Source organism: Sciurus carolinensis, chromosome 3, assembly GCF_902686445.1.
Source record: "Sciurus carolinensis chromosome 3, mSciCar1.2, whole genome shotgun sequence".
Classification (NCBI taxonomy): domain Eukaryota; kingdom Metazoa; phylum Chordata; class Mammalia; order Rodentia; family Sciuridae; genus Sciurus; species Sciurus carolinensis.
In genome coordinates this window covers 54,841,163-54,866,584 of record NC_062215.1, presented here as the reverse complement: position 1 = coordinate 54,866,584, position 25,422 = coordinate 54,841,163, and the positions used below count along the sequence as shown (strand labels likewise).

The 25,422-nt window shown below is 39.3% G+C and overlaps 2 pseudogenes; both read right to left on the bottom strand.

Moving 5' to 3' along the window:
* Positions 1–16,502: 16,502 nt before the first annotated feature.
* Positions 16,503–20,740, bottom strand: LOC124979370 (olfactory receptor 139-like; annotated as a pseudogene).
* Positions 20,741–22,597: 1,857 nt separating this feature from the next.
* Positions 22,598–23,534, bottom strand: LOC124979369 (putative olfactory receptor 3A4; annotated as a pseudogene).
* Positions 23,535–25,422: the final 1,888 nt, after the last annotated feature.

Here is a 25,422-nt window from a genome sequence, read left to right as displayed (position 1 = left end):
TAAGGGTTTATCAATTTTGTTTATTTTTTTGAAGAACCAACTATTTATTTTGTCAATTATTTCCATTGTTTCTTTTGTTTCAATTTCATTGATTTCGGCTCTGATTTTAACTATTTCCTATCTTCTACTACTTTTGGTGTTGGTCTGTTCTTCTTTTTTCTAGGGCTTTGAGCCATAGTGTTAGGTCATTTATTTGTTGATTTTTTCTTCTTTTATTGAATATGCTCCATGAAATAAATTTTCCTCTAAGAACTGCTTTCATAGTGTCCCAGAAATTTTGATATGATGTTTCTTTGTTCTCGTTTACTTCTAAGAATTTTAAAATTTCCTTCCTGATATCTTCTGTTATCCATTCATCATATAATAGCATATTGTTTAATCTCCAGGTGTTGGAGTAGTTTCTGTTTTTTACTCTTTCATTTATTTCTAACTTCAATCCATTATGATCTGATAGAATACAAGGTAGTGTCTCTATCTTCTTGTATTTGCTAACATTAGCTTTGTGGCATAATATATGGTCTATTTTAGAGTAGGATCCATGTGCTGCTGAGAAGAAAGTGTATTCACTCTTTGTTGGATGGTATATTTTATAAATGTCTGTTAAGTCTAAATTATTGATTGTGTTATTGAGATCTATGGTTTCTTTGTTCAATTTTTGTTTGTAAGATCTGTCCAGTGGGGAGAGAGGTATGTTAAAAGTACCTAGTATTATTGTGTTATGGTCTATTTGGTTTCTAAAATTGAGAAGGATTTGTTTGACATACATGGATGAGCCACTGTTTGGGGCATAGATGTTTATGATTGTTATGTCTTGCTGATTTATGCTTCCCTTAAGCAGTATGAAATGTCCTTTTTTATCCCTTCTGACTAACTTTGGCTTGAAGTCCACATTATCTGAAATGAGGATGGATACCCCTGATTTTTTTTCTGAGTCCATGTGCATGGTATGTTTTTCCCCATCCTTTCACCTTTAGTCTATGGGTATCTCTTTCTATGCGGTGAGTCTCTTGCAGGCAACATATTGTTGGGTCTTTCTTTTTAATCCAATCTGCCAGTCTATGTCTTTTGATTGATGAGTTCAGGCCTTTAACATTCAGGTTTATTATTGTGATGTGATTTGTATTCCTGGTCATTTGGCTTTTTTTTTTTTTTTTTGACACGACTTGATTTCTCCTTATTTGGTTGATCCTTTAGGGTAGTTCCTCCCTTTGCTGACTTACATCATTGTTTTTCATCTCTTCCTCATGGGATATTTTGCTGAGAATGTTCTGTAATGCTGGCTTTCTTTTTGTAAATTCTTTTAGTCTATGGGTATCTCTTTCTATGAGGTGAGTCTCTTGCAGGCAACATATTGTTGGATCTTTCTTTTTAATTCAATCCGCCAGTCTATGTCTTTTGATTGGTGAATTCAGGCCATTAACATTCAGGGTTATTATTGAGATATGATTTGTATTCCCGGTCATTTGACTCATTTTAAAAATTTTATTTATTTCTTTTTTGACACATCTTGGTTCCTCCTTTATTTGACAGTTCCTTTAGGGTAATTCCTCCCTTTGCTGATTTGCTTCTTTGTTTTTTATTTCTTCCTCATGAAATATTTTGCCGAGAATGTTCTGTAATGCTGGCTTTCTTTTTGTGAATTCTTTTAGCTTTTGTTTATCATGGAAGGATTTTATTTCATTGTCAAATCTGAAGGTAAGTTTTGCTCGGTATAAGATTCTTGGTTGGCATCCATTTTCTTTCAGAGCTTGAAAAATGTTGTTCCACGACCTTCTAGCTTTTAGCGCCTGGATTGAAAAATCTGCTGATAATTGTATTGGTTTCCCCCTGAATGTAATTTGGTTCTTTTCTCTCACAGCCTTTAAAATTCTGTTTTTATTTTGTATGTTAGGTATTTTCATTATCATGTGCCTTGGTGTGGGTCTGTTGTAATTTTGTGTATTTGGAGTCCTATAAGCCTCTTGAACTTGATTTTCCATTTCATTCTTCAGATTTGGGAAATTTTCTGATATTATTTCATTGAATAGATTGTTCATTCCTTTGGTTTGTTTCTCTAAGCCTTCCTCAATCCCAATAATTCTTAAATTTGGCCTTTTCATGATATCCCATAGTTCTTGGAGATTCTGTTCATGATTTCTTACCATCTTCTCTGTTGGGTCAACTTTGTTTTCGAGGTTAAATATTTTGTCTTCAATATCTGAGGTTCTGTCTTCCAGGTGTTCTATCCTATTGGTTATGCTTTCTATGGAGTTCTTAATTTGGTTTATTGTTTCCTTCATTTCAAGGATTTCTGTTTGGTTTTTTTTCAATATCTCTAACTCTTTATTGAAATGATCTTTTGCTTCCTGTATTTGCTCTTTTAAGTGTCGATTGGTGTGATCATTCAATGCCTGCATTTGCTCTTTCATCTCATTGTTTGCTTCCCTGATCATTTTAATTATGTACATTCTGAACTCCCTTTCCCTGCCATGCTGTCATTGGATTTTATTGATGTAATATCTAGATTTGTTTGGGGCATTTTCTTCCCTTGTTTTCTCATATTGTTCAGGTATCAGTGGATCACTGAGATAGTGCAGATTTCCTCTATTGACTTACAGTGTCGTTGAAGATTTCTAGTATATCCCCTCCTAGCCTTAAGTAGCCTGAAGTCTTGGAGGAAGTTGGTAATGTGGAGCTCCACAAAGAAGCTGCCTCTCTAGGGGTGGTGGCCTTCAGGTGGGGTATATTCCCTGATAGTGGGCAGAGGTAACTCCACTTGTTGACCAATGGTCATCCAAAGGGGAACTAGGCTGCGGGATGAGGCACGGCCTCTTTGGGTCTGTGTCTCTGGTTTTACCGACCTTGTGGGAAAACCTCGCCGGGCAGGGAAGACTCACCTGGTGGGGAGGTCTCGCTGGTCAGTTCCCCTCCTAGAGGTTCCCCTCAATTCACAGCTACCACCTGGCCTGGGCAGCCTTCCTCTGCAACGTTCCCAGGGGCCTGGACCTATCTCTTGGACCTGGGAGCCTCGCCCTGCACAGAAGAGTCTCCTTAGGCTGCCCCTTCTCAGAGAAGCTGCCCGCAGTCCTGGAACCTTTGTTCTGCCCCTCAGCTTGTCTCTGTGTAGCTCTTCCACCAAGAAGCTGCCTATGTCCTGGGACTGTGCTCTGCACCTAATTGCCTGGCTGTGCGGCCCCTCCTCTGAGCAGCCACCTGGAGCCCTGTGCAGTCACTCAGAATCCAAGCAACTCGCTGCACGGGTTGTCCTCCAAACTGCCCCTTGGAGTTCTGGTACCCACCACGAACCAACTCCTCCTCTGGGCAGCCGCCCGGAGCTCCTGTGGGTTGCTCCGAGTCCAAGCGTTGTGCTGAGCGGCCCTCCTCTACAATGCTCCCAGTTGTCCGAGTTCACTGCTCCAGCCGGGGGAGGGGTGTCTCGTTGGGCAACTCTACTTCACAAAGTTCCCTGCGTTCTGGGACTACCACCCCATCCGGGACACCTCCCCAACAGGAGAGACTCACCCGGCGGCTTTGAGTTGGTCCCAAGTCTCTCAATATCTTCTCTTCTTGAATCCTGAGTCCTGGAGCAACATGAAATGCAGCCACCCTCTAGTCTGCCATCTTGAAACCCAATCGAGGTATGTTCTTATTAGGCCCATTTTTCTACTGTTTTGAATATGACAGTTGCTGTATTTCATCTAATGCCTTTTCTGCATCTATTGAAATGATCATATGATTCTTATATTTAAGTCTATTGATGTGATGTACTACACTTATTGATTTCTGTAATTGAACCAAGCTTGCATCCGGGGGATGAACCCCACTTGACTATTATGTACTATCTTTTTAATAAGTGTTTATATGTGATTTGCCAGAATTTTATCAAAAATTTTTACAGCAATGTTCATCAGAGATATTGGTCTGAAAATTTCTTTCCTTGATGTGCCTTTGTCTGGTTTTGGCATCAGGATACTAATTTCATGGAATGAGTTTGGGAGGGTTCCCTCCTTTTCTATTTCATGGAATACTTTGAGGAGCATTAGTATTAGTTCTTTTTTGAAGATCTTGTAGAACTCAGCTGAGAATCCATCTCGTCCTGGACTTTTCTTGATTGATAGGCTTTTGATGACATCTTCTATTTCATTGCTTGAAATATACCTGTTTAAGCTGTGTTTATCCTCCTGATTCAGGTTGGGTTGTTCCTAAGTCTCTAGAAATTTTTTGATGTCTTTGAGATGTTCTATTTTGTTGGAGTACAAAATTTTCAAATACATTCTAATTATCTTCTGTATTTCAATGGTGTCTGTTGTGATATTTCCTTTTTCATCCTGAATTTTAATAATTTGAGTTTTCTCTCTCCTCTTTAGTGTGGCTAGGGGTTTATTAATTTTATTTATTTTTCAAATAACCAAATTTCATTTTGTCAATTTTTAAATTGTTTCTTTTGCTTCAGTTTCATTAATTTCAGCTCTGATTTTAATTATTTCCTGTCTTCTACTACTGCTTCTGGTGTTGATTTGTTCTTCTTTTTTTAGGGCATTGAGATGTAATGTTAGGTCTTTTATTTGTTGACTTTTCATTCTTTTAATGAATGCATTCAATGCAATGAACTTTCCTCTTAGCACTGCCTTCATAGAATCCAAGAGATTTTGATATGTTGTATCAGTATTCTCATTTACCTCTAAGAATTTTTAAATCTACCCCCATTGTCTTCTGTTATCCTTGGGTCATTCAGTAGTGTATTAGTCTCCAGGTGTTGGAGTAGTTTCTATTTTTTATTTTATCATTGATTTCTAGTTTCATTCCATTATGATCTGATAGAATTCAGGGTACTACCTCTATTTTTTGTATTTGCTAAGAGTTGCTTTGTGGTAGAACACATTGTCTATTTTAGAGAAGGATTCAGGTGCTACTAAGAAAAAAGTGTATTTGCTCATTGATGGATAGAATATTTTATATATATATATATATATATAAAATCTGTTAAGTCTGAGTTATTGAGTTCTATAGTTCTTTTTTTTAGTTTTTGTTTGCTAGATCTATCCAATGGTGAGAAAGGTGTGTCAATGTCATCCAGTATTATTGTGTTGTGGTCTCTTTAGTTCCTAAAATCAAGAAGGGTCATATTTTTTAAATTCATTTTTACAAACTCTTTGCTGGTATCTTTCCTTTCTTGGTCTCTTGTTCTTCTTTTATGGATTCAACATCATCTTTGTTTTCTAAGGATGCTTGTTATAGTTTTGTTATTCTTCTTTCTGTTTTTTCTTGTTTTGGTCTCTTGCTCTCTTTCCCTTTTGGCTCTGACTTTTGGTCTTGCACTTCCTTCCTCTGATGAACTGGGTTCCCATCATTATTTAAGACTTAGGTTCTAAAAATATGCCTGGAAGTTTTGTGGAAGGGGGAGGCTGTGGGCCTGTAGACATGACTGGATTGTTTAATTGACTGACCTTGAACTACTTAGTATATGGATGACTTTTCTCTTGTCCTTGGTAGCTTCCTGAGGGGAAACCCTCTCTGACTTGCCTATACTTGCATTAATTATATTCTATGGAATACAGAATACAATCTAAAGTGTGAAATAACTGACTTTCTGAGAAGATGAGTTGGGGGTTAGGTTAAGGAGAAGGGATGAAGCATTTGTTCATTCAGAAAATATTTATTGATAGCTACCACATGTGCTGGGTTCTAGGGAAATGTCAAGAAATAACACAGAAGTTCTTTTTTCAAACTCGTGATCTCTCGCATGCTGGGTAAGTACTGTACTACTGATACAACTCCGGCCCCTAGAGAAATTCTTGATCTTGTGAAAAACTGTTTAATTTAAGAGGGGAAGTATGAAGAACACATCTCAGGTTTAGGCACTGCTAACATGAGGTGTCTGGAATGTCTAATATTTGGATACATCTTCAAAATTATATTCTTCTTACATTTTTTCAAATATTATTTATAGTGGTATATCAAATAGGTTTTCAATTAATAATAACTGCACAGCTCCCTCTGGTGGGTGCTATTAATGAATTTAACATTTGTATAGAACATACTATTTCACCTTATTTTTTTTCCATTTTTTTTATTGTAAACAAATGGGATACATGTTTTTTCTCTGTCTGTACATGGAGTAAAGACATACCATTTGTGTAATCATAAATTTACATAGGGTAATGTTGTTTGATTCATTCTGTTATTTTTTCCCTTCCCCCCCACTCCTCCCACCCCTCTTTTTCCTCTATACAGTCTTTCCTTCCTCCATTCTTGTCACCCTCCCTAGCCCTAACCCTAAACCTAACCCTAATCCTAACACTAACCCTAACCCCCATTATTTGTTGTCATCCGCTTATCAGAGAGATCATTCGTCCTTTAGTTTTTGAGATTGGCTTACCTCACTTAGCATGATATTCTCCACTTTCATCCATTTGCCTGCAAATGCCATAATTTTATCATTCTTTATGGCTGAGTAATATTCCATTGTATATATATACCACAGTTTCTTTATCCATTCATCAATTGAAGGACATCTAGGTTGGTTCCACAATCTGGCTAGGGTGAATTGAGCAGCTATGAACATTGATGTGGCTGTATCTCTGTAGTATGCTGATTTTAAGTCCTTTGGGTATAGGCCAAGGAGTGGGATAGCTGGGTCAAATGGTGGTTCCATTCCAAGTTTCTGAGGAATCTCCACACTGCTTTCCAGAGTGGCTGCACTAATTTGCAACCCCACCAGCAATGTATGAGTGTACCTTTTTCCCCACATCCTCGCCAACACCTATTGTTGCTTGTGTTCTTGATAATCGCCATTCTAATTGGAGTGAGATGAAATCTTAGGGTAGTTTTGATTTGCATTTCTCTTATTAGTAGAGATGTTGAACATTTTTTCATATATCTGTTGATTTTTTGTAGATCTTCTTCTGTGAAATGTCTGTTCATTTCCTTAGCCCATTTGTCGATTGGATTATTTGTATTCTTGGTGTAGAGTTTTTTGAGTTCTTTATAGATTCTGGAAATTAGTGCTCTATCTGAAGTATGATTGGCAAAGATTTTCTCCCATTCTGTAGGCTCTCTCTTCACATTACTGATAGTTTCCTTTGCTGAGAGAAAGCTTTTTAGTTTGAATCTATCCCAGTTGTTGATTCTTGCTTTTATTTCTTGTGCTATGGGAGTCCTGTTAAGGAAATCTGATCCTAAGCCGACCTTCACCATATTTAAAATTCTCTTTACTTTTATTTTCCCCCACTATTTGTGTTTCTGGACATCACTAATTATGCTAATTAGGGATAGAAAACATTTATATGAATATAGTTTTAAAGTTTTGTCCAAGTATGTGTTAAGATTATTGTTTTCCTGACTTTTACACCAGCGAATTGAATCACATTTGTTCTCTCTTCAGTTTTCTTTTCTGAATCTCCAAACCAGATAGGTTTTTAAGATATAGATTATAGTGTTTAAAATTTAGGCAACAGAAGAATATGAATTATTATCTCCAAAAATGACTATACTATATATAAGTTGTTCAGTTTTAGAATTTTAGCATATGTCACCTGCTGTATTCAAGTGACACAACCTGGTTGAAGTCAGGACTAGTGACATATTTTTTTAATATCCAATATTCAAAATATTGAATGAAGATAAGTCATTCTCCCAGTGTTAATAAGTAAACTTTTTAATTTTACCACTGGAAGACTCTGTGCATTTTGTCAGGAATGGACAGAGGGGCTATATTTTTAGGCATAAAAGAAATTACACAAAGAAATCCACATCATGCTTTAGCATCTGTTATGCTGTGGGTCCTTGGGTGCTTAAAATAAATTTTGGGGATGGAGAGAAGCTGGGTAGTTTACCTTCAAACAAATTGCAAAACAATGAAGACAATGTTAGACTGTGTTTTCTTGTTAGAATTGCCACCCTGCGCAAAACTCAACTCAAAATGGATCAAGGACTTTGGAATCAGACCAGAGACCTTGCATCTTATAGAAGAAAAAGTAGGTTCAAACCTTCAACTTGTTGACTTAGGATCAGACTTCCTTAACAGTACTCCCATAGCACAAGAAATAAAAGCAAGAATCAACAACTGGGATAGATTCAAACTAAAAAGCTTTCTCTCAGCAAAGGAAACTATCAGTAATGTGAAGAGAGAGCCTACAGAGTGGGAAAAAATCTTTGCCACTCATACTTCAGATAGAGCGCTAATTTCCAGAATCTATAAAGAACTCAAAAAACTCTACACCAAGAATACAAATAATCCAATCGACAAATGGACTAAGGAAATGAACAGACATTTCACAGAAGAAGATATACAAAAAATCAACAGATATATGAAAAAATGTTCAACATCTCTACTAATAAGAGAAATGCAAATCAAAACTACCCTAAGATTTCATCTCACCCCAATTAGAATGGCGATTATCAAGAACACAAGCAACAATAGGTGTTGGCGAGGATGTGGGGAAAAAGGTACACTCATACATTGCTGGTGGGGTTGCAAATTAGTGCAGCCACTCTGGAAAGCAGTGTGGAGATTCCTCAGAAACTTGGAATGGAACCACCATTTGACCCAGCTATCCCACTCCTTGGCCTATACCCAAAGGATTTAAAATCAGCATACTACAGAGATACAGCCACATCAATGTTCATAGCTGCTCAATTCACCCTAGCCAGATTGTGGAACCAACCTAGATGTCCTTCAGTTGATGAATGGATAAAGAAACTGTGGCATATATATATATACAATGGAATATTACTCTGCCATGAAGAATGATAAAATTATGGCATTTGCAGGCAAATGGATGAAAGTGGAGAATATCATGCTAAGTGAGGTAAGCCAATCTCAAAAACTAAAGGATGAATGATCTCTCTGATAAGCGGATGAGGACCTATAATGGGGGGTGGGAGGGGTTAGCGTTAGGGTTAGGGTTAGGTTTAGGGTTAGGGCTAGGGAGGGTGGTAAAAATGGAGGGAAGAAGGACTGTATAGAGGGAAAAGAGGGGTGGGAGGGGTGGGGGGAAGGGAAAAAATAATGAATCAAACATCATTGCCCTATGTAAATTTATGATTACACAAATGGTATGCCTTGACTCCATGTACAAATAGAGAAACAACATGTATCCCATTTGTATACAATAAAATAAAAAAGAATTGCCATCCCCCGAACCCTGCAGCTGTTCTCATCTCTAAGTAAAAATTATAACATTTGCCAAATAGAATTTTGGTTACAAGGATTAAATGGGATGGCATGTATAAAGCTTAGTTTTTAGCTGGTGATATAAAAGGAAATTAATGAGAGTGGTTGTTGTTACTGTGCAACTGATTTAAAAATAGAAAATTGATGGAATGGAAGCCAGACTATACACATACTTTTGGATTTATAATAATTTAATATGTGAATAAATTAAACATCACAAATCAGTTGGGAATGAGGTAAGGAGTGAAATATGCAGTAAGTTCTGTCAAGAGAATTGTTTACTTGGGGAAAAATTCTGTTAGATACATATGTTATAAAATGTATCAAAATAAATGCAGGTTGGATTAACATTGTAGGTACATATGAACAGAAAGCACATAGGGAAAAGATCAATAAATCTGACTATATAAACACTTAAAAATGTTTTTTAAACATGGGAAGTTATCCAAGTTAAAAGGCAAACAATGAACTTAGGAAAATATTTGCGGAAAATATGAAAATGTTAATATATTTACCCTCTAAATATCTAATAGAAATACGGAGAAAACACAGATCTGAAACATAAATAAGCCAAGAATAAGCCAGGTGTGGTGGTGCACACCTGTAATCCCAGTGTCTTGGGAGTCTGAGGCAGGAGGATTGCAAGGCCAGCCTGAGCAACTTAGTGAGGCCCTCCCTAAGCAACTTAGCAAGACTCTTGTCTCAAAATAAAAACTAAAAAGGACTGAGGATATGACTCAGGGGTTAAGTGCCCCTGAGTTCAATTCTGTACCAAAATAAATAAATGCATAAATAAATAAATAAATATAAAAAATAAGCCAGAATCATAATGGCAAGTTATAATAGGCAAAAATGCAAACATGGTTAACAGGAAAAAATACTCGACTTCAATAGTAAGCAGGAAAAACTACGTAAAATTGTCTTGTTTTGCCTCTCAAATTAGCAAATGATTTAACATAATAAATACTTGAGGTGTTATGGTGAAATGGACACTGATTGTTTCCAAATGGAGACAAAGATGCCAACTTCCTGATGATGATAGATAAAATTAGCAATATCATCAAATCCTAAAATATTCATATCTAACATTAAAATGTTCACTTCATAATTATTAAAAAAAAACCCTGTTATATATTGAGAAATAAACTTCATAAAAAGGCAAAATCTCTGGGTTTTAGAAGCCTACAAAACTCTTCTCTATAAATAATACTATACATTCCTATCAGGAAAGATTCAATATTGTGAGGCTATCAGTTCTCCCAGATCGATTTATAAGTTTAACATAGAACTGAGTAAAATCTCCATGGGAGAAAATCCCACTTGGCAAAATGCTGCTATCTTTAATTAAACTGGAAGAGAAAACGTGTGAGACTAATCAAGAAGGTTTGAGAGAAGAATCAGAGCTCCTTCCCAGAAAAGCAAGCAAACCCAACTTTATGAAGCTGAGGCTGCAGTGCTGGCAACACCGTAGCACCACCACAGAATGGTGGAACAGAATATGAGGCTCAGACACTGAGTAATGTATGTGTTGTGGTTTGGATCTGGAATGTCTCCAAAGGCTCTTGTGTTGAAGGCTTGGTTCCCCATGAAACAGTGTTCAGAGGTGAGGCTTTGGGGAAGTGATTGGATCATGAGGGTTCTGACCCTATTAGTGGATTAATCCACTGATAGCTGAATGGACTACTGTAAGGAGGGTCCTAGCTGGAGGAAGTAGGTCACTGGGTCATGCCCTTGGGGACTACATCTTGTCCCTGTCCCCCCTTCCTGGATGCCATGAGATGAGCAGCTTTCCTCTGTCACACCCTGCCACCATCATGTTCTGCCTCACATAAGGCTCAAAACAATGGAGCCAACTGGCCATGGAATAAAACTTCTGAAACTGTGAGCCAAAATAAATCTATAAATCTTTCTTCCTATATTTTGGTCACAGCAACAAAAATCTGACTAACACAGTATGTGTGTGTGTGTGTGTGTGTGTGTGTGTGTATAATTTGTTAAAAGATAACACTTCAAATTATTGGGAACAGTTTTGGGACACAAGCTACAGAGTTAAAAAATATATATAAAGGTGTAATCCTACATCACATCATGTATTAAAATGAATTTGGATAGAAAAAATATAAAATATGAAATATATAAAATAAAGTCATAAAAGAAGTAGGAGAAAATAGGTGATAGTTTTTATGAACTTAAAAATGAGGAAAATAATTTCAAGGGTGACAGGGAAGACAGAAATCATAAAGTAAATATTTATATATCCTACTATATAAACTATCAAAATATCATTAGCATTAAAGAGATAAAACCATCATAGGAAACATTTGGAGCATTTATGACAAAATGTCAATATTTGCATTAACATATGAGGGAAATCTCAGCCTCATTCACAAAGAAGTGCAAACTAAAATAGTAAGGGAAATAGTGATTCAAGTATCACATCATAAAGATTTTTTGAATGATAATATCTAGGGTTGGTTAGGATTAGGGAAGTGGCCTTCTCATGCTGAGTTGGTAGGAAAGTCAAATGATGCAATCTGTCTAGTTGAAGTCAAATTTATAAAGGTGTTGAAAATTCCAGGAAATTGTGCTAAGGTCTATCAAAGAATGGCTCTTGATAGTGGAAAACTGGAAACCACCTAAAGGATTAAGATAGGGGTTTGATCAAAGATATCAGGATGTGGTTATAAAATGACAGTCATTGCAAATTATGAAGCAGATGGATTTATTAATATGGAATCAAAAAAGCAAAGAGCTTGTGATAGAAAGAAAAGCAGGAGAACAGGAAAGCTGTGGGACATGCCAGAGAGAACAAGAATGAAAATACCAACAATCAGACAGAAAAAGAAGGAACAGCTGGCTCATGTTTGCAGGAGACTGGCTCAACCCTGGACCTTCTCTTTTTGAACAGCTTTTCCTTCCCCTCCTGACTTGGCTATAAGCCTTGATAATGACACTACTGATACCACCCACTGTTAATTGGCCTCCTCCACTCTCCAAGGGTCCAGGTCCTTTCAGACTAAGTACCAAAAAGAAAGTTATTCTTTCCTAAGGGTCTCCCCCCTGGTCTTATTAGCAAAGACAATCTGTAAATCCTTGGGCTTACCTTATCCCCTAGATTTCTTTATCCTAAACTCTCATTTGGGAGCTAATTAGAGGATTCTGTTTATGGAACTCACAAGAACTTCAGTCCCCAGTCCTAGCCTTGGCTATCTCAATGGAAATAGTTGCTGGAGGAGAACCTCCTGAGGCCCTGTGGAGCTGGGGAAGTTAACAAAGATTATCGATGAGTCTGATACACCAAAATATACTGAGGAGTCTGGGGACTCAAGATTAATTCCATTGTTGGGGGAGACATGGTAGCTTCTGTAGGTCTAAGCCCTTCACTAGTTCTTTCATGAAAGTGCAGTCAAGTATGGTGCAAGGCCCGTAGCACTGGTCAGAGGATTGGAGTGGTTATTATTTAGTGGACTTGGGTGGGTGAATCTGTGCTCTGCCCCTTATTTGAGAGAGAGTGAGCACAGATTCTAGGAAAATGGTAACTCCTTCAACTAAAAATCCAATGGAATTTCAACAGCTACGCTGTACCTAACATCAATTCAATAATTCTGAAGCTCAAGTCACTTAATCCTCAGAATATTTGTTTCATAGATGAAAATCCTGGAGCCTGCAGAGCCAACTGGTCTGATGTCACATGGTGGTGTAATCCTGGGACCCAACACTCACTACTTGTGACCCAATGATGTCTTCACTGGGTGACTTGATGCAGCAAAGGCCTCAGCCTCCCAGCTTGCTCTCTACCATATAGAAGATGTGGGAATCATATTTGCCCTTCCTGATATATGGGTCTGGACAAGCACCCTTAACTACCAAATAAATGTCTGAGCTCCATTAGGGCCTGCTATCTTTGTTACCCCAGATTCCACAAACATAAACTCTAACAACAAAGTTAAATATTTTCTGGCTGATGTTCCAAGGCTCCTTCTCAAGCTCACTTCCTTCCATTTTCATATATTGCTGCCTCACAGATCTTCACATCTCTTCCTGGCCCACTGCCACCACATCCATTTTGGGCATCTGTTCAGTTGCTGATGCCTAAGAACCAGGTCTATTCATCAGAGATCTATGGTGGTGATTTGTTGATGGGTTTATGTACCTGTTCTCAACTTTGTTGGTGAGAACTATCCATTTACTTGCACATATTTCCCTCTATCCCTTGGCATCCTGTGTGAGTTTGAGTATTTACCATGTATAGGTGAATGAAAAAAAAGTCTGAAATTCTTGGAAGAGACAAATTTTACAGATAGAGAAATTGAGGCTTCAAGAACTCACATAAGCTAAGGTGCTTTAGACCTGGATTAGAACTAGGGTCTCCATGTGTCCTATTTATGACTTTCTTCATTCAGCTTTACTACCTTTTGTCTATCTGATACTAGTTCTGCCTAGAATTAGTATCACTCTGTGAATCTTGAATCATTAAGTTATTTTCTAAAGACAGGGAGAAGGTAAAAATCCCAGCCTAGAAGCCACTACTTGGAGGTTGCTCTACTTTCTAACTTCACACACTCTGGCAAATCCCCTAGCCTGTCTGCACCTTTTTATCTGTGAAATGAGGATTTTTTTAAAACCTGGCTTTATGACTGTCTAATCCTGGCCCTGGTTGTCACTGTGGATGACATTAACTGTGCTGTTGCAAAATCCAAATGAGAACTTAGATTTTAAAGTGCTTTTTAACTACCGTTATGTGGTATTAGAATAGTAATAGAAAGCGCCCTTGTGCTAGGGTTCTCCCGGGTCCCAGAAGTGCTTTTCTCTGTGCTGGATACATGGTAAGGCTCTGGGTGTAGGCTGGAAGGGGGATGCAGGATGTGGGAGGTAGAATGGTTGTGATGTGTGGACACATCTCCAGGTAGACACATGTGAATGCTTAACTTCACAGGTGGGTCACGGATGGCCTCAAAAGGTCACAGGTGTGTTGAGGAATTATAACGCTGGAATGTGTTCCTCTGGATACAAATCATCTGAAGTTGGGACTGGCATACTAAAATACTGCTTTCAGTGCCAGAGTCTGTGAACCTATGTTCACAAAGGGCACACCTGCATCTCAACCAAGGTTGGTCACTATCTTCAACTGAACTTATGCAGAGAGTCAAAACACGGCAGTAGGACAGGGGTGCTAGAGACAAACAGATGTTGAGGATGGTGCCAGATGAGGTTTGGTGTGGTGTGGAGCATGAGATTTCAGTCTTTAGGGCCAGGACATAGGGAAAGGCCAGAAGGTGCACTTACTCTCTAAAGGACAGGGACAGTGGGTTTAGCTCTTAATTCAGGAGTGAATAGATGGACAAGATAACCACTTTTTGTGTTTTCCAGGCTGCTGAATCCTGGGAAAGTGGACATGTGGCCTTGTACAGGATGGAGAGGTCAATGTACTAGTTTTCTCCAAAGTGAGGATGACACCAGACACTTTAAAGGCTGAAGAAAAAACACCACCTGTCAACTCAGTCTACCCCTTCCCACACTTTCACCATTCACAACTTATATGTGTATGTGTGTTAGTTGTAGATGGACACAATACTATATTATACTGTCGTGCTGAGAATCGAACCCAGGGCCTCATACGTGCTAGGTGAGCCCTCTACCACTGAGCCACAACCCCAGTCCCACCATTAACACTTTTAAAAATTCAATTACTTTTTTTGAATTATAGAACTTGGTGAAAAACTTCAAATAATATCAGAGTAAATGGAATAAAATTTAATAGCCCTTCTCCATTTCCCAGTGCCCTCCAGTTCTATTCCCCTCCATAGAGGGAACCACGACCTACAATTGGAGGATATTCACCCAGATGCTCTTCACCCCATTCAGATGTCACATCACCATCACTTTCTAAATTTAGCAATATCTGCCAAATATCTTTTCAGGTCGATAATGAAGTTCTTCTTTTTTAAACAAAACTATGCTTTTTATTTAAATTTATTACATGAAACACAAATTACTCATATATGCATAGTAGAGTTAGAAACCATTCACTTTAGAACAAGAATTAAAGAAAGATAAACACTTTTGCATAACTTATGATCATTTATTTATTATCACTATCCCACATTTCTAATATGTGCCCCCAGATTTTGGATGCAATAAGATTTCCTATTCTGATGTCTGTGCTAAGCTTTTGCCAACTAAGAGCTGTTTTTCTGGTTATTTGCAAGGAGACACTTTTTCAGTTTTAGCTTTAGGCAGTTTTTCTTAATTTTAAGAACTGATAATGAAGTTTATGCAGTCAGCAAAACTTCTCCCTATTATGTCAAATACAATGATTGTTTTGCTACATCACAAAAAATCTTTTTTTAAAAAAATTTCCCTTTATATCTCTATATATTATCTTGGTATTGGATCTTTTAAGGTGTTTTGAAAACCTCTAGCAGTTTCACTGACCTCTGACAGAAGATAAGTTTCTTCTCACGGTTCATGCTTCCTAGTATCAGTTAATCCACAAGACTGCTAGAACATGGACTATCTATCTATTCGACTCTCTGCTGGGTGTTTGAAGGACAAGGTATAACAAGACATGGAATCTGCCCTGAAGGAGCTTGTGACCCAGATGAAGAGAACAAAAGAAGCTGCAAGAAATACAGAAATAATTTTGACATTGTCATGCTGTGTGAGCCACAGAGATTAAGAGCAGTGACCCAATCAAAGGGCCACATGAGTCACCTGAAAGAGGCTGTGGTTGGGAGATAAAAATTCAGCTGGAGGGTCCAAGAAGGAAAGATGGAGGGCCTTACACACCTGACATAATGAAATGTTCTCTTGCTTTTGGAGGAGAGTCTTGAGAACCAGCTCATACACTGGCATGTAAGTGTGTTCTGCCTACCCATGATTTAGTCAGGAAGGGAAAAGTGGTTTTGGGAATAGGTGTCTGATGATCCTGTCCTGAAGAAGGTGTTGGCAGAATGCTTGGACAGGTACCAACACTCTGCTCCTAGAGTATAATTTAACAGCACAATCCTAGAGTTATTCATTAAAGATGGATCTTTTGAAAAGACCAAATAATATTTGTCTAAAAAGGGGGACAAGCATTTTTCTCTTTATTAACATTTTAACATGTCAGTTGAGCAGTCATTAAACTTTTTAAAAAACACATACAAATACGTCATCTTCCATTTTCTAACCCACATTATAATTTTCTCCCTTTAGTCCATTTTCTAGCAGAAACTTAGATTTTTTTTTTTAGCCTAAGTTCTTCATCCTTTATTCTCAATCCAAGTCTACCTGATCCATTAGACCCAACCCTGAAGATTTCCCCTGCCCACACCCAGGCCTTCAGCATAAGCAAGTTAGGTGGGTGTTAGGGAGGAAGTGATATATTGATACCCCTTTCCAGCTCATGCCTGGGGCCTGTTCCCAGCAGCACACTCTTCAGGGTACCCTGCAGGTCAGGGTTCTGGAGACTATAGATGATAGGGCTCAGCATGGGATTGAGGATAGTACTGAGAGTGCCAATCCCCTTGTTCTTATCTGAGGCTGAGATGCAACCCAGGTGTGTGTAACTGAAGAAGCCAGTTCAGTAAATGATACAGACCACAGTGAGGTGGTTCCACACATGAAGAATGCCTTCCTTCTCCCCTCAACTGAGCAGATCCATAGTGCTGCAGCAGCAATGTGGGCATAGGATACTGAGATAAGGATCATGGGGATCACCCCACCCCCGTAAAGGTGGCTCCCACAAACAGTAGCTACCCATTGAGGTAGATGCTAAATCAGGTGAACTGGAAAGGGGAGGGAGGTGACAGTAGAAGTGGTTGACCACATTAGGACCACAGAAGTCAAGCACAGACACAGCCAATGTGAGAGTCAGAGCATTGATGAAGGAGACTGTGCAGCAAATGCCCACTAAGGCTCCCTGGACTTCACAGCTCATGCAGGTGCTGTGGTGAGGGGCCAGCAGATGGCCAGGTAGTGGTCACAGACCATGGCTGTCAAGAGGTGACAGTCCACACCAGCCAGAGGTGGAAAAAGAAGAGTTGTGAAATGCAGGCACTAGGGAGCCAGGAGACACACCAGAACAGTGACAGTGATGCACCCAAAGTCCAGCAGAGACAGATTCCCCAGGAAGTAGTACGTGGGGGTGTGCAGTTTGGGCTCCACAAATGTAGCCAGGATGCTAAAGTCGCCCCCAACTGTGACTACATGGGCAAAGAAAAAATTGACAAAAAGAATGGTTTGCAGTCTTCTATGTCTCAGTCCAAGAAGGATGAACTCAGTGACAGCTGTCCTGTCCCCCCAGGCACCAGGCTCCCTAGGCCTCTGCTGAGAGCTGTACTAAGAGGGGGAGACTCAGACCTACCAAGGGTGGAGAATGACACACAGTAGGCACATAATCTCTGTCTACTAGATGGTGGAGTGCTGTGACCAGAATGTCTACTATCAGAATGGATACCAGCCTAGACTGTGGCCAGGTTCCCAAAAGCCCCACTCTGCCAGACATTAGTCCTTTAGTTGCCAGTTTAGAGAGAGATCCAGGGAATCCCAGAGAAGGGCCAGGGGTAAAGGGAACCATTCCAGGGAGTCAAGACTGTGGCCATTTACCAACACAGTATAGAAAAGCTTCAGTATTTTAACAGCTCCTGAGATCACGCCACTGTCTGGTGACTGAATGGTACCAATGACTATATCAATGAATTAATAAATAAATGAGGTTCTAGAAAGCACATACCTTAGGGAGAATAGCAATATAAAGTAGAAGAGAAGGAGGACAGGCCCCCTTGAAATCAAGAGACATGAAAAAGATTAGGGAAATACAGGAACAGGAAACAGGGAGATTTAGGAAAATATGAACATTTTAAGGTGTATACTCTGAGTGTAAACACTTTATTTTATTAAATTCTCATAAAACTTTATAGATTAACTACTAGGATTTCCATGTAACCAGGACACTTAGATCTAGAGAGGTTTAATAAGGATGCTAAGGTCATCAAACTCTAGACAGAACTGTGTCTCAAACCTGGCACTATCTGACTCCTAGCCTATACTTCAATGCTATATTACTCAGACATTCTTGTTATTAAGGGTTTATTAATGATATTAATGACATTGTGTATAACAAAAAAATGGAACTTCTGAAGTTTTAGGTATTAGGGTTTCTAAAAATATTCACACAAGTCAAGACCCTATTCTTTCATCCTTTCATTTGATACTTACTTGTTCAATATCATAGTGTTCTGGATATATTTTGATGATAAAACTAACAACTTGGCATGAGGTGTGAGAGGAAGAGAAGGTGCAATGATTATTTCAGAGTTCTTGGACTGAGAAACTGGAAGAATGTGTTCCTAAAAAATGTCACCAGGAAAAATGATGATTTTGTGCATGCATGTTAGGGAGGAGGAATCAGGAACTCCTCCAAGGGAAAAGAGAAGAACTGAAATCCCGGAGAGTATTGAGGTGGTTTCCACTCCATCACATGTGTCTGGGTACCTGAATGATTGAGGAGTGATCCCAGGTATGACTGGGGAAGGGTCTTCAAGGCCTCCTTCTTCTGGATTCTTGCATATGCTGGGCCACCCTTGCTCCACTGCTAGGTTTTTTTTTTTTTCAAGAACACTGATCCCCTGCATACATCAAAATTCCAACTCTCAATTCCCAACCCATCTCCTCATGCCAACTTCTCAAAGTGGTTTTCCTTATGCAGTCCAATCTTTACTGGAGTTTGCCCTCCTGTTACACCATAGACAATAGTAACCTGAATCATTCCAGTATTTTCATATATGGAAAGGGACAAGAAGCATTAAGAGAAGTAGTTTGTCCTGAATCATGAGAGAGCCATTCAGAATCAGTAGCACAAAACACAAAGCAGATTATGCTAATAGGCTACCAGAGGAGAGTCTCTGCATTCCCAACACCTCCATCCTCTCCTTTTCTACAAAAACTATTGGCTATCTATTGCCAGATGGATGAGAAAAGTCAAGATCCAAAAATTAATTTGACTAAGGTCACATATGTCAAAGCTTGTTCTGAAAAGAGGGCTTATTCATTTTCAGCCAATTCCTGCTGTGTGCCAGGGCCCTTGCCATGTTATGAACATGTAGGTTAGGTACATATGTTCATTTTCTCTTACCTTTCAGTGACTCAGAGTGAGAACCTCATCATTATAATTCAATACCAACTCTGGAATTTGATATCACTCAGTCCTTTATTCTCCTATAGGCCAGGAAGAGGTCACATGAAGCTCATTGATGATAGGAAGACTGGAGCACTCAGCAGGCCTGTGGGTCCCTCACCTGCCTGTGAGTCAGCTGGGCACCTGGCGGTTGGTTCTCAGAAGGCAGTGAGTGCCAAGCCCACCCAAGGTGGCCTGTCTCCAAAAGGCTTATAAAGGGAATGAGGCAGAGACCCAACAATCTGTCCCCATGTTCTTTCTACTCCAGAGCTAATTAGCATTGAGAGGCCCTAACTCCAAACTTCCCCAGAGACTGCACAAGAAGCCAAAGACAACCTCAATCCTTGAGGATTTCTCTTATCTGCCTAGTATTTTGGACTCCTAAAGAAGCATTACTCCAGCCTCCTAATATTTCCAAAAAGGAGGAAAGCTATAGTCACCAGATTGCAGATCTGAAAAAGTGCAATCCAAAGAGCTCTGATGACTTGCCAAGTCCAGAGAGAGGGTTCATGTTTGGAGTTCATGATGAGCCCCAGATAATAACGGATTTGGGTACATTTTTTTCTCATTTATTTTGCACATTTTTAAAGATGTAATTTTTTAAAGTTAGTTTAATTAAGGTACAAATGTAATTATAAAGTTTTATGGGTTTGAGAAAATATTCAGTGGTGTCTATAGTACCTCTATCAATATAGAGAGCATTTCAGTGATTCCCCTCAGGCGCCTGATGGTCCTTTGCCATCAGTCTCCTCTTCACACCTTAGTCTGTGGCAACCTCTTATCTCACTTCTGTCCCTATGGATTTGCCTTTTTGGGAGTGTCTCTGTTATAATTTGGATCTGGATTGTCCCCCAGAGGCTCGTGCTTGAAGACTTGGTTCCCAGTGCAGTGATGTTCAGAGGTGGGGCTTTGTGGGGTGACTGGATCATGGGGGCTCTGACCTCATCAGTGGATTAATCTTTTGATGACACTAGTCTGAGGTGGTGGAAACATTAGTTGGTGGGGCCCAGTTGGAGGAAGTAGGACACCAGGGGTGTGACTTTCATTTCTTCAAATTCCTTTGTATCTCACTTTGTCAAGGATCTCCTAGTTCTTGAGTGTCTCCACCATCTTCCCTTTAGTTGATGTGTGCCTACCAGCATGTAAACACACAGTTCCTCTCATCTTCAAACAAAACTTAAAAAACAATTCAAGTTTCCCTTAATATTTGTTTCTCCATTGGCTACCTCGGCACATCCTTTCTTCCAATCACAACTGAACTTCTCCAAAGAGTTGTTTCATCTGCAAGCTTCATTTCCTGACTTCACATTTACTGGATCCTCCAACTGCACCCCCTCCTTCTCCCACCACTTCTCTCCAAGTGCCATTGGAGAGGCCACACGCTGCTGGAATGGCCTCCTTATCAACTTGGCAAATACCCAACACATGGATTCATCTTCATCTCCTCATTCATTAGTTAAGAGCACTTGCCACTTTATAAAAAATATTAGAAATATGGACATATAACATCTTGATATGATTTTCTCCCTAGAACTTCACTATATAAACACACACATTTAACTGAGCACTGAGATATAATATTTGCCATATCATATTGACAAGGACAGAAGTAATCAGTCATTGGGAGTGTCGATTGTTCAACCTCTTCTGAGTGCCAATCTGGCCAAACACTGTCAAGTGCCTTGAATAATTTTATATCCTTTGAACTGGAAACTCCACTCAAAGTTTTCATCTTTAGCCATTAGAAGAGTTTACCCAGGTAAATGTTCAGGAACACTTGTTTCAGCATTCCAGATTATTTGAACCAAAACAGGTTCACTAATACAAGGTGATTAAATCCATTTTCTCCATTCATTCAAAGGAATACTAAGCAACCACAGAAAAAGATGAAGAAGGCCTATATTTAATGTCAAGGAAAGATGTTCAACTACATTATTGTTTACAGAGTTTTAAATGTAGAACAATTTTTCTTTGTAAATATATCTTACGAATAAAAAATTTTAACACCTACAGGTGAATTTTATTTGTTCTTTGGGTGCGTGGTTTTGTTGTTGTTGGTGGTGGTCATACTGGGAATTTAACCAGGGTGCTTTACCACTGAGTCACAGCTCCAGGCCTTTTTGTGGTTTCTTGTTTGTTTGTTTTGTTTTTCTTTATTTTGATACATGGTCTCATTAAGTTGCTTAGGAACTTGCTTGCTAAGTTGCAGAGGTTGGCCTTGCCATCCTCCTTTGTGATCCGAGAGGCTGGATTTACAGGCACATGCAACCACACTCAGCTCTTTTTGTACTTTCTAGTTTTTCAATAAGCACACATTTTAATACATTATGGAAAGAGTTGTTTAAAGCTACAAATTCAATAATAAAGTATCTTCCTACTCATAGCAATGTGCAGAGAGGGGCTGGTTTCAAGTTTAAGTCAGGAGTAACAAAGATCTCCATTCAGTCAAGGAGATTTTTCCATGTGAACTGAACCCCTTTCTCTAATAAACTGTATCAGATTTATTTTTTGTTGTCAATGGTCCAATATGAAAATATTTGACCTCCTCCCTGTAGTTTTTCTAAACAGTGTCTATTCTTTCAGAATTGGGTTTTTCATTTGCTTTCTTCTTATAGGTTAATTTCTTAAAATTGATAATCTGCAATTCCTCAACCTGGATGAGTTGCTTTGGAATGAATCAAATTTGTTAAAGAAATAAAAACTTCCTAATTCACATTTTCATGGTCCTTTTTGTAATTTTTTACTCTATATTGTCCATCCCACCTCTTTACCTTAAGATACCCTTTCTCCTAGAAGTAACTTATTACTTTTTTATTGTTTGTTCTATTTAGTTATACATCACAGCAGAATGCATTTTGATTAATTCTACACAAATGGAATACAACTTTTCATTTCTCTGGTTGGACATGATGCTGAGAGGCAATAATTATAGGGTAGCTCATTCCAGGGTTCAAATCCAAGCTGTGACTTTCATTAACTTTGTGACTTTTAGCAAATTATTAAACCTTCTGATGTTCAGTTTTATAATATATTATTTGTAAAACTGTATCTACTTCAAAAGGTTATGGGAACTGAATGAGCTAACAGGTCACTCCCTTAGAACAGTGGCAGGCACGTGGTAGTTGAGGTGTAAGTGACGACTCTCATCATTTTTACTGCACCTTCCTCCTGAGCTGGTCTCTGACCCCATTCCATCATACCCACACTCTACTTCCAGTAATCACAAGGCTTCTCAGAAGCTTAAGTAGAGCCATGACATTTGTTAAGACCAGAGGCAGGGAGTGTCACTTGGGGGGCAACTTCCCCATGAGCACCCTCCACAGGTTGCCTTTTGCATCAGGGTTCCTGAGGCTGAGTAGATGAGTGGGTTCACTATGGGGCTAACAACAGTGTTGAGGATGCCAATGCCCTTGTCTTTGTCTGAAGCCTCCAAAGAACCAAGTCTCATGTAGCTGAAGACACCTGTTCCATAGAAGATGCCCACCACAGTGAGGTGGGAGCCACATGTGGAGGAGGTCTTCTTCCTGCCCTCAGCAGAGCAGATTCATACCACAGCAGCCACCTTGTGGGCATAGGGCACCATGATGAGGACCAAGGGGGCCATACCCATGAAGGCTGCTGCTGTAAAGGGCAACTGCTCATTGTTGGGTGCTGGAGCAGGACAGTTGGAAGAGTTGGGGCAGGTCACAGTAGAAGTGATTGATCACTTTGGGGCCACAGAATTTAAGAGTAGACAAGGCAACAGTTTGCATCAGTGCTTTGGTGAAGGAAAAGACACATAATGTGCCTGCTACCTTTCTACATTCCCAACCCATATGGGTGTTGTAGGTGAGAGGCTGGCAAATGGCCAGATAGTGGTCATGGGCTGTGACAGTCAGAAGAAAGCAGCCCATCCCAATCAGGGAATGGAAGAAGAGTTGTGAGAGGCATGCTCTACAATGAATGGTCTTTTTATTGGACACGAAATGCCTCAACGTGGCAGGGACAGTGACATTGATGCTCCCAACATCTAGGAAAGACGAGTTTCCCAAGAAGAAGTACATGGGCATTTGAAGTTTGGGTTCCATAAAGATGATGGCAAGGACATAAAATTACCATGAACAGTAGCTACATAAGGAAGAAGGAAGATGCAAAGAGGAGCTGTGGAGCTGGAGTCTCTGTTAAGCCCAGCAGGACAAACTTGGTCACAAGTGAATCATTTCCTGAGGCTCCCAGATCCATGACTCTTCCACCTGCAGTAGTAGGAGCAAAGTTGGAGGGTGCCAATGGTGGTAAAAGGAGAATGAGATCTTTATTACAACCACCAAGTGTGGCAATGTCCAGGAGAGTAAGGACGCACAGTTTAAGGAGGAGAAAGTTAAATATTGAGATGTAATAAGAAAAGACTTCATAAATCTGACTCTAAATGGGCAAGAACAGAGGCATTGAACTTACACAAACAGAGACAGATGAACTGGTAAAAAGAGGAACAAAGGTGACATTTGAAAGTGGGAGAAAGAGTTAATTTTCCTGAGACAAAAGTTACAGGAAAGAAACAAGTCTGTAGATGGTGTCATGATATTAGTTGGGGGTGCACAAGAGCCCAGAGTATGAAAGGGAAGCTTTGGGATAAGGGGTAGAGATGGTCCCCATAACCTGCATCCCCACAAACTCCATATATGCCTGTCATCATATAGTCATCCCATGGTAACCTCAGGAGTTGGTTCCAGGACTCCAAAACTGGCAGATGAATCTCAAGACCCATAGGTATAGCAGGATAGTTTTGCATGTAATCTGTGCACATTCTCCTACATACTTAAATCATCTCTAGATTATATATATGTATATATACTAATACAATGTAAAATTTATGTAAATAGTTATAATACTATATCATTTAGATAATAACAAGGAAAAAATTCAGTACATGTTCAGCCCAGATGCAATTCTTTTCCAAATATATTTTTTCCATGATGAGTTGACTCCATGGATATGGAACTTGCAGAGACAGAGGACTGACTGTGAGTGATGGCAGTAGTGAGACAATTACTGTGGCCCAGACTATTAAAAGATAAACTTGTGAAGCCAAGAGACTTCACCTGAACTCATCAGAAAAAGATAAAAATGCAATGACAATCAGTCAAACTGCATGAAGACACATCATTGAAGATATTTCCAGTTCTAAATTGGAGCCTTTTAAATTTCCTAAGTTGGAAGATCATTTTGCATTTCTCCATATAGAACCTAGGAAATTTGGGTTCCAGAGTGACATTTTACTAAATAAGAAGTGACATTTTACTAAATAAGAAGACTGTAAAATGAGCTTTGAGAAGAATGAGAGTTTTGAGATTGAAATTTCTAGGTGACTGAGTGGATATACAGTAGTAGTTACCTCACTGAATACCTAGCTGACCGCTCCCACATGGGAGTCTTGAGTAAGCAGAGAACCAGACCCCGAATTCCACTCTGCTTCCAATTCCACCACCAATTTGTACCTAGCTCTTCTTTCTGTTGGATCTAATTACTCATGTAACCCATGTAGTATCATGGACCTGATGACCAGGTAAAATCACAGTTAGAGCCATGAATGATAATCATGTGTGAGGGCCATTCCTTAGCCTCAAAGTTGCCACCCCCCAAAAATACATGGTGACCTATCTCGACCTCTGCTGGAGTGGTAGATATTTAATTCACTCAACTGGAACCTAATCCACATAGAAAATGACTTGTATCAAAGAGTCCCCCAGGGCAAAAGGCATGAGAAGACACATTCTGATGAATACTACCCTCAGGTCCATAAGGGGTCAATCGCCATCTATGGGAGCTGCAAAGGACTGGCACCAACATGAAAGTCTTCAGGACAGAGACAGAGCCCCTGTGTTGGGATTATGGGCCTCAATTGCTTTTGAAGCAGTTGGAAGAAGAGGGAAGGGACAATCTTGTGGAAAAGTTGTTAAAATCATGTTTTGGGTTTGAGTTCCAGCTTTGCCACTTCCTAGTTCTATAACATCAAGCAAGTTACTAACTGTCTTTGAGCCCCAGTTTCCTAAATGCAGCAAATAATCAAACTTCATCAAAGACTTTTCAGGAAGATTAGGTGAGAAAATGCACAAAAATAAAGTAACTATTA